This window comes from Solanum pennellii, chromosome 10, assembly GCF_001406875.1.
Source record: "Solanum pennellii chromosome 10, SPENNV200".
Classification (NCBI taxonomy): Eukaryota; Viridiplantae; Streptophyta; class Magnoliopsida; order Solanales; family Solanaceae; genus Solanum; species Solanum pennellii.
Genome location: NC_028646.1, coordinates 47,561,678 through 47,568,676, shown reverse-complemented (window position 1 = coordinate 47,568,676; position 6,999 = coordinate 47,561,678). Strand labels below are relative to the sequence as shown.

Sequence of the window (6,999 nt, the reverse complement as noted above, 5' to 3'; positions counted from 1 at the left end):
AAGTTCAGAGAGTCGATTTCAGTACCCAAATTTCAGAAGTCTAAGTGTTCTGGAACGAGACACCTGCGACGGTCCGTCGTGCCCACGACGGTTCGTCCTGCAGGTCCGTCGCCAAGTTCAGAGAGTCGATTTCAGTACCCAAATTTCAGAAGTCTAAGTCTTTTGGAACGAGACCCCCTCGACGGCCCGTCGTGTCCATGACGGTCCGTCGTGGGTTCCGTCGACTCACACAGTTTTTCCAGAAATAAAATCTGCAGCTCAAAACGACTAAACAGGTCGTTACATTTTGAAACTTCATTACATTTACTCAAAAACTCCATAGAATCTGCTTGCTGCATTTATAGTAGTCACTAGCCTATAAAATAGCAAAATGGACACCGTCTCTTTGATGTTACATGAAGACGATCGATGATATCAGCAATTTCAAGAAAAAATATAGAAAAGGTTCTATCAAAAGAAATATTCAAACTAATAAAGATTGTTCTTGCTTGAAGACCTTTCAAGAATGATTACAAGATATTTTGGAGAACTGTGACAGAACAACTTGAGTAATCACAAGAACCTTCTATATTTGTTAATACTATAAAAAGATATGAGGAAACCAGATTTTTTTTTATTCAATTGTTTCCTTCAATGATGAAGATGGTTAATGTTCATTTCTACACAAATATCTGATATGAGTGATATGAATACGGTTGTTAGTTTAACTTATGCTGCAAAAAACTGCAGACAAAAAGTGCAAGCTGAGAGTTCCACTCGACCAAACTTAGAGGGGAAGCATAAATGTGTCAAAAAGAGTGTTCTATGCTAAATGCAGGTAGTTGTTAAGAGGGTTATGCATCTCTCTCAAAGGGTCATTCCCAACAGTTAAGCATCCAACAACTCATGTTTCGATTATGCAGAAAAAAGGAAACAAAGACTTGAATGAATTCACTGCTACAAAATTAGTTGTCTTACGTTAATACATCTCTGTTTAATTTAGAAATCACACTCCTCTATTCGAACATGCCCTAATACTTTGTAATCTTATTTTCTATAGATATCTTATATACTTAACTCTATTGCACAGAATCCATCAACATGAAGAATCATCCATGATGATTAAAGGGTAAAGGGGTCCTTAATTAGGTCATTTTAGGTCCTTATTTCCCGGCATTCTCTATAAGTACATCAATTTATTTCTCACACTTAGCTCCTTTGTAATAAGGAGGAGAATATATAAGAAAGGTTGAAAAAGAACACAAAAATACTAAACAATTACATTAACATAAAATAACACTATAATTATTGGGAATGAAACACAAGTACAAGAAGGTAATTTCGTAGACTAAATTGGGAACTTCAAGAATTCTAATTTCATAATAAGGTCTTCAGCTATTACAATTATATGAAAGAGTAATACCAAACCAAAGGCTATGATAGCATATATTTTATTTTTGGTCCTAAATTATTGGACCTTTCCACTAAGAGCCAACCTCAGAAAGCAATTTGAACACTAGAGTCGTAGATTTAGGATCCCAAAAAAGCCCAATTTCGCCATCCTCACACAAGATGTGATCCTTGAACAATTCGATATATCAAAGAGAAAAATTGTCATCGAACAACTTCCTGAACCAAACAGTTTAACCTTCATACTTTTTAGAGATATTCTCATCAATTACATCCCACATGTCAACACACAACTTGCAGTCATTCTCCAGAATTTTGGCCATGTCCAAAGTCCAGTAACGAAGGATGTACTCAAACATCTCAAAAAATGGAATCATCAGCATTCCTACAACGATCACATCATGGCTAAGCTTTTTCTTGACCTACCATGGATTTTGCAGATCGATTCTTGAGGAAGGATATAAGTCCCTTATCTCCACGAATTCTCGAGTCACCTCATATGGAGTGTTATTAATTTTACAAGCTTCTTCTTCAGCTTTTTGAGGGAAAGAAATTGTAAAAAAAATGTTTTTCATGCTAAGTAAAGGCCTCTGATAAGACATTGAAGAAGGTGAGGATGAAAAGAGAAAGGCACAACATCTTATAAAGACATAATTAGGTTTTGTATTTTAGTGGGACTAATAAAAAAAATATTACTACTTTAATATTTTAAAGTTGTTTCTTAAGGGACTTTCAGAGAGGAGTTATAAAAAGGGATAAATATGTCATTTGGCATTTAAATTCGGGACAATAATTCCGAGATTGTTATCTTACTGTGGACAAAAATAAGATTTTAACTAGTATTAATCTATGGTGTAAAAATTTTTACATGGTAAAGTAACTAGATGGGAAAATATCCAACTTTTTGGTCCAAATTCTTGTCTAATTTACACAACTGTCAACCAATCCTTTCTTGCAAATAGAAGTACAAAAAAGACAAATATTTGAGAAAAATAATTTTGACACGAACCTTAGGAAATAATTTGAAAATTGACTTTGATAAATAAGGATATCAATATAGCCTAATTTCATCACCAACACCCAATCCGCAATCCTTGATCAACTTTTCGATGGCTAGAGAATAGTCATCATTACTCAGCTTCCTAAAAGTATAATTTTTATCTTTATACTTCTTAATTTCATTCTTGTTCTTTATATCCCACAAGTCAATAGAAACCTCATTCCCATTCACCAAACTTGCTAGCTTCAAATTCCAGTTTGGAAGAATGTACACAAATGTCACAGAAAATGGATTCGGGAATTTTCAACAGTACTGAATTCTTACTGGGTAATCTTTTTCATGATGTGTCTCGCGATATTCAGATTTAATATTAGGGGAGGTTCTATCTCAATTAGCTCTTGAGTCTTTATCTGTGATGTGTTGTTAACTTACAGGCTTCTTCTTCAATGTTTGATGGCATGAAACCGAAGAGAGTATATATATTTGCGGGTGGTCAAAAGAGTCCTATGATTTTGGAATCTCTCCTCATATTTTTCAATCTTTTCACATGGTACCTCCTTTTTTATTATATTAGTCAAGTGAGTAGCCATTGAAGCGTAATTCATAACAAAACAACAATAGTAGCTAGCAAGTCCCACAAAACTCTTAACTTACGCCACTGAACTAGGTTGTACCCAATTCTCAACCACTTCAACCTTTTGGGGATCTACCCTTACCTCTTATTTTTACACCACAAGCCCCAAAAATGCAACGGACATCAACAAAAATTCACACTTGGGAAATATTGCATATAACTTTTGCTTTCCAAGGATACCCAAAATAGTATGAAGATGGAGCATGCTCTTCTTCACTTTTAGAATACACTAAAATATCATCAATAAAGTCTATCACAAAAGAGTCAAGAAAGGGCTTGAATAATCAATTCATCAAGATCATGAAAGTTGCAGGCTTATTAGTCAACCCAAACGATAAAACCAAAATTCATAGTGCCCATATCGAGTCCTAAATGCCATATTGGGTGTGTCTTTAGGCATAATATTTATTATGATACCCTATATTTAATTAATCTTAGAGAAGACCACTTCACATTGCAATTGGTCAAAAATATCTTCTATCCTAGGTAAGGGGTAGTTATTCCGAATAGTGACCTTATTCCATTACCGATAATCAATGCACATCCTCATGATACCATCTTCTTCTTAACAAATGAAATTGGGGGTACCCAATAGGGAAACACTAGGATGAATAAAACCCTTATCAAGAAACTCTTGGATTTGAGCCTTAAGCTCTCTCAACTTTGTCGGAGCCTTGCGATATTGAGGTATAGAAATGGGGCGTCTACCATGCTCAAAATCAACACAAAAATCTATGTCTCTATTCGAAGGCATGGCCGGCAAATCATTTGGAAAAACTTCATTATATGCCAAGAATAAGAGAATTCACCTAATATTGTAACTCGTATGATCAAATTCATTACTTTTGATGTTTATGTGTTTCTTGATCAAGGTGCGAGTCTATCTTTTTTTACTCGATACATTGCTATGAATTTTGATATTCTTCATGAGGAACTTCTTGAGCCATTCAATGTTTCCACACCTATCAGTGAGTTTATTCTAGTTGATACAGTTTGTTGGTATTGTACCATTTCTATCAATTACAAGAACACTATGGATAACTTAATCGAATCAAATATGGTAGACTTTGATGTTATTCTAGATATGGATTGGCTTCACGCTTGTTATACTTCAGTTGATTATAGAACTTGAGTAGTTAAGTTAAAGTTTCCTATGAGCTAGTTGTTGAGTGAAGGAATAGTTTGGTAGTGCTTAAGGCCAAAAAGTTATCTTTCAAAGAGTATGTCTATCACTTAGTCCGAGTTAATGACGCAAGTGTTGCAGTTCATTTTGTTAGTAAGTTTCCAGAGGTCTTTCCAAATGATCTTCCTAAAGTCCCTCTTTAGAGAGAAATAGACCTCGGCATAGATATTTTTCCTAATACTCGACCTATTTCTGTTTCACCATATAGAATGGCTTCTGCTAAGTTAAAAGAGTTATATGATCAATTGAAAGACCTTCTTGATAAAGGTCTCATTCAACCAAGTATCTCACCTTTGGGCGCTCCAATCTTATTTGTGAGGAAGAAAAATGGTTATCTTAGGATGTGTATTAACTACCGCCAATTGAAATAGGTTATTATAAAGAATAAGTATCCCCTTGAAAGAATTGATGATCTTTCCAATCAACTTTAGGGTGCCACTTGATTTTCTATGATAGACCTTAGACCGGGCTACCGTCAATTGAGAGTAAGAGAAAGTGACATTTCAAAGACAACATTCAGGACCCGCTATGGTCATTATGAGTTTCTAGATATGTTTCGAATTTGACTAATGCTCCTGTAGAGTTCATGAATCTTATGAACAAAGTGTTTAAGCCTTATCTAGATATGTTTTCTGATCAATGTTTATTGATGACATTTTATTTATTTGAAGAATAATAAGGATCATTCTAGTCATCTCAGAGTAGTTCTGCAAACTCTCACAGATAGAGAGTTGTATGCCAAATTTTCCAACTCTGATTTTTGGCTTGAGTATGTGGCATCCTTAGACAATATTGTTTCAGGTGATGGGATTCAAGTTGACACTCAAATAATTGAGGCAGTGTAGAATTGGTCTTGACCCACATCTCTAACTGATATTAGGAGTTTCTTGGGGTTGGCCAGTTATTATAGAAGGATTGTCACGGAGTTTTTATCTATTTTGTCCCTTTGACAAAGTTGACTCAAAAGACAGCAAAGTTTCAATAGTTTGAAGCTTGTGAGAAAAACTTTGAAGAATTGAAAACACGATTGACTACTGCCCAGTGTTGACCTTGCGGAGGCTACACAAGGATTTGTTGTGTATTTTTTTGTGTCCAGAGTTGGATTAAGTTGTGTATTAGTTCAAAATGACAAGGTTATAACTTATGCCTCCAAAGTACTTAATATTCACAAGAGGAATTACCTAACTTATTATATAGAGTTGGCTAATGTAGTGTTTACTTTGAAAATATGGCATCACTATTTCTATCATGTTCATGTTGATGTGTTCATTGATTTCAAGAGTCTCCTGTATGTATTCGGTTAGAAAGCACTTAATCTCGCACAAAGGAGGTGGTTGGAGATACTCAAGGATTATGACATGAGTGTTCTCTATCACCCTTGTAAGGCTAATGTTGTTTTTGATGCCTTAGTAGGTTATCTATGGGCGGTACTTCCCATGTTGAGGAAGGCAAGAAAGAGTTAGCAAAAGATGTGAGAAGACTTTCATGATTAATAGTCTAGTTAATAGATTCCAATTAAGGATGAATAGTGGTGATGAATGGAGATGAATCATCACTAGTGTCCAAAGTGAAAGAGAAACAAGACCAAGATCCTATTTGATCAAATTGAAGGCAATTGTTCATAAGCATAAAGTGATGGCTTTTGAACAAGAGGGAGATGATGTATTGAGGTATCAAGGTAGGTTGTGAGTATCAAATGTGGATGAACTTCAAGAGAGTATCATGGATGAATCTTATAGATCTAGATACTCTATCCATCAGGGTTTCACAAATATATATCGTGACTTGAGAGAAGTCTACTGGTGGTGTAGTACGAAGAGTTGTATTGCAGAGTTCGTTGTTAAGTGCCCAAATTTCGAACAAGTAAAGGTAGATCTCTAAAGGCCCGACGGCATGGATCAAAACATAGATCTTCCGAAATGGAAGTGGGAGATGATCAATAAGAATTTCAATACCATTTTGTTGTGGTCTCGCAACATGATTCGATTTGGGTGAATGTAGATTGGATAACTAAGAGCCTGTTTGGCTCAGCTTAAAAGCTGGTCAAACTGACTTAAAAGCTGGTTTTTGACTTATTTAGCTGTTTGGCAATACTCAAAATAACTTATTTTAAGTTAAAAAAAACTTATTTTAAGCTAAAAGTTAAAAGCTGGGGTAGGGGTGCTTTTTTTTTAGCTTATAAGCTGTTTTAAGTTGACCACCCATTTTATCTTTTTGCCCTTAATATTTTTATACAATCTCCAAATTACCCACATAACCCTAACATCTCTTTCTTCCATTTTTCCCTTTTCACGTTTGGCATAGCAACTTCAGCACTTTTATCCAAACGCATAACTTCTTATTTTAAAAATAAGTTTCAGCACTTTCAAAAGTACTTTTTTAAAGCTGCTTTTATTAAGCCCATCCAAACGGGCCCTAAATCATCTGTTTTCTTATTGGTAAAAGACAACCTATTAAGTAGAATAGCATGCCAGATTATATATTCAAGCGGTAGTCAGACTTCATGGAATTCCGGTGTCCATGTCATTTCAGATAGAGGTGCTCAATTCACCGTACAATTCTCGAAGTCTTTCCAAAAGGTTTTGGGTTCGAAGATGAATTTGAGTACTGCATTTCATCCTTAGACTGACTATCATATAGAGCATACGAATCAGACTTTAGAGGATATGTTGAGTACTTGTGTGATACATTTTAAAGGTAATTGGGATGATCACTTACCTCTCATAGAGTATTTATACAACAACAGTTTTCACTCTAGCATCCAGATAGATTCTTGTGATGCACTTTATAAGA

General features: G+C 35.0%; 1 pseudogene; it reads right to left on the bottom strand.

The window, feature by feature from the left end:
• Nucleotides 1-1,463: 1,463 nt before the first annotated feature.
• On the bottom strand, nucleotides 1,464-1,991 carry LOC107001299 (annotated as a pseudogene).
• Between the last annotated feature and the right edge of the window lie 5,008 nt (nucleotides 1,992-6,999).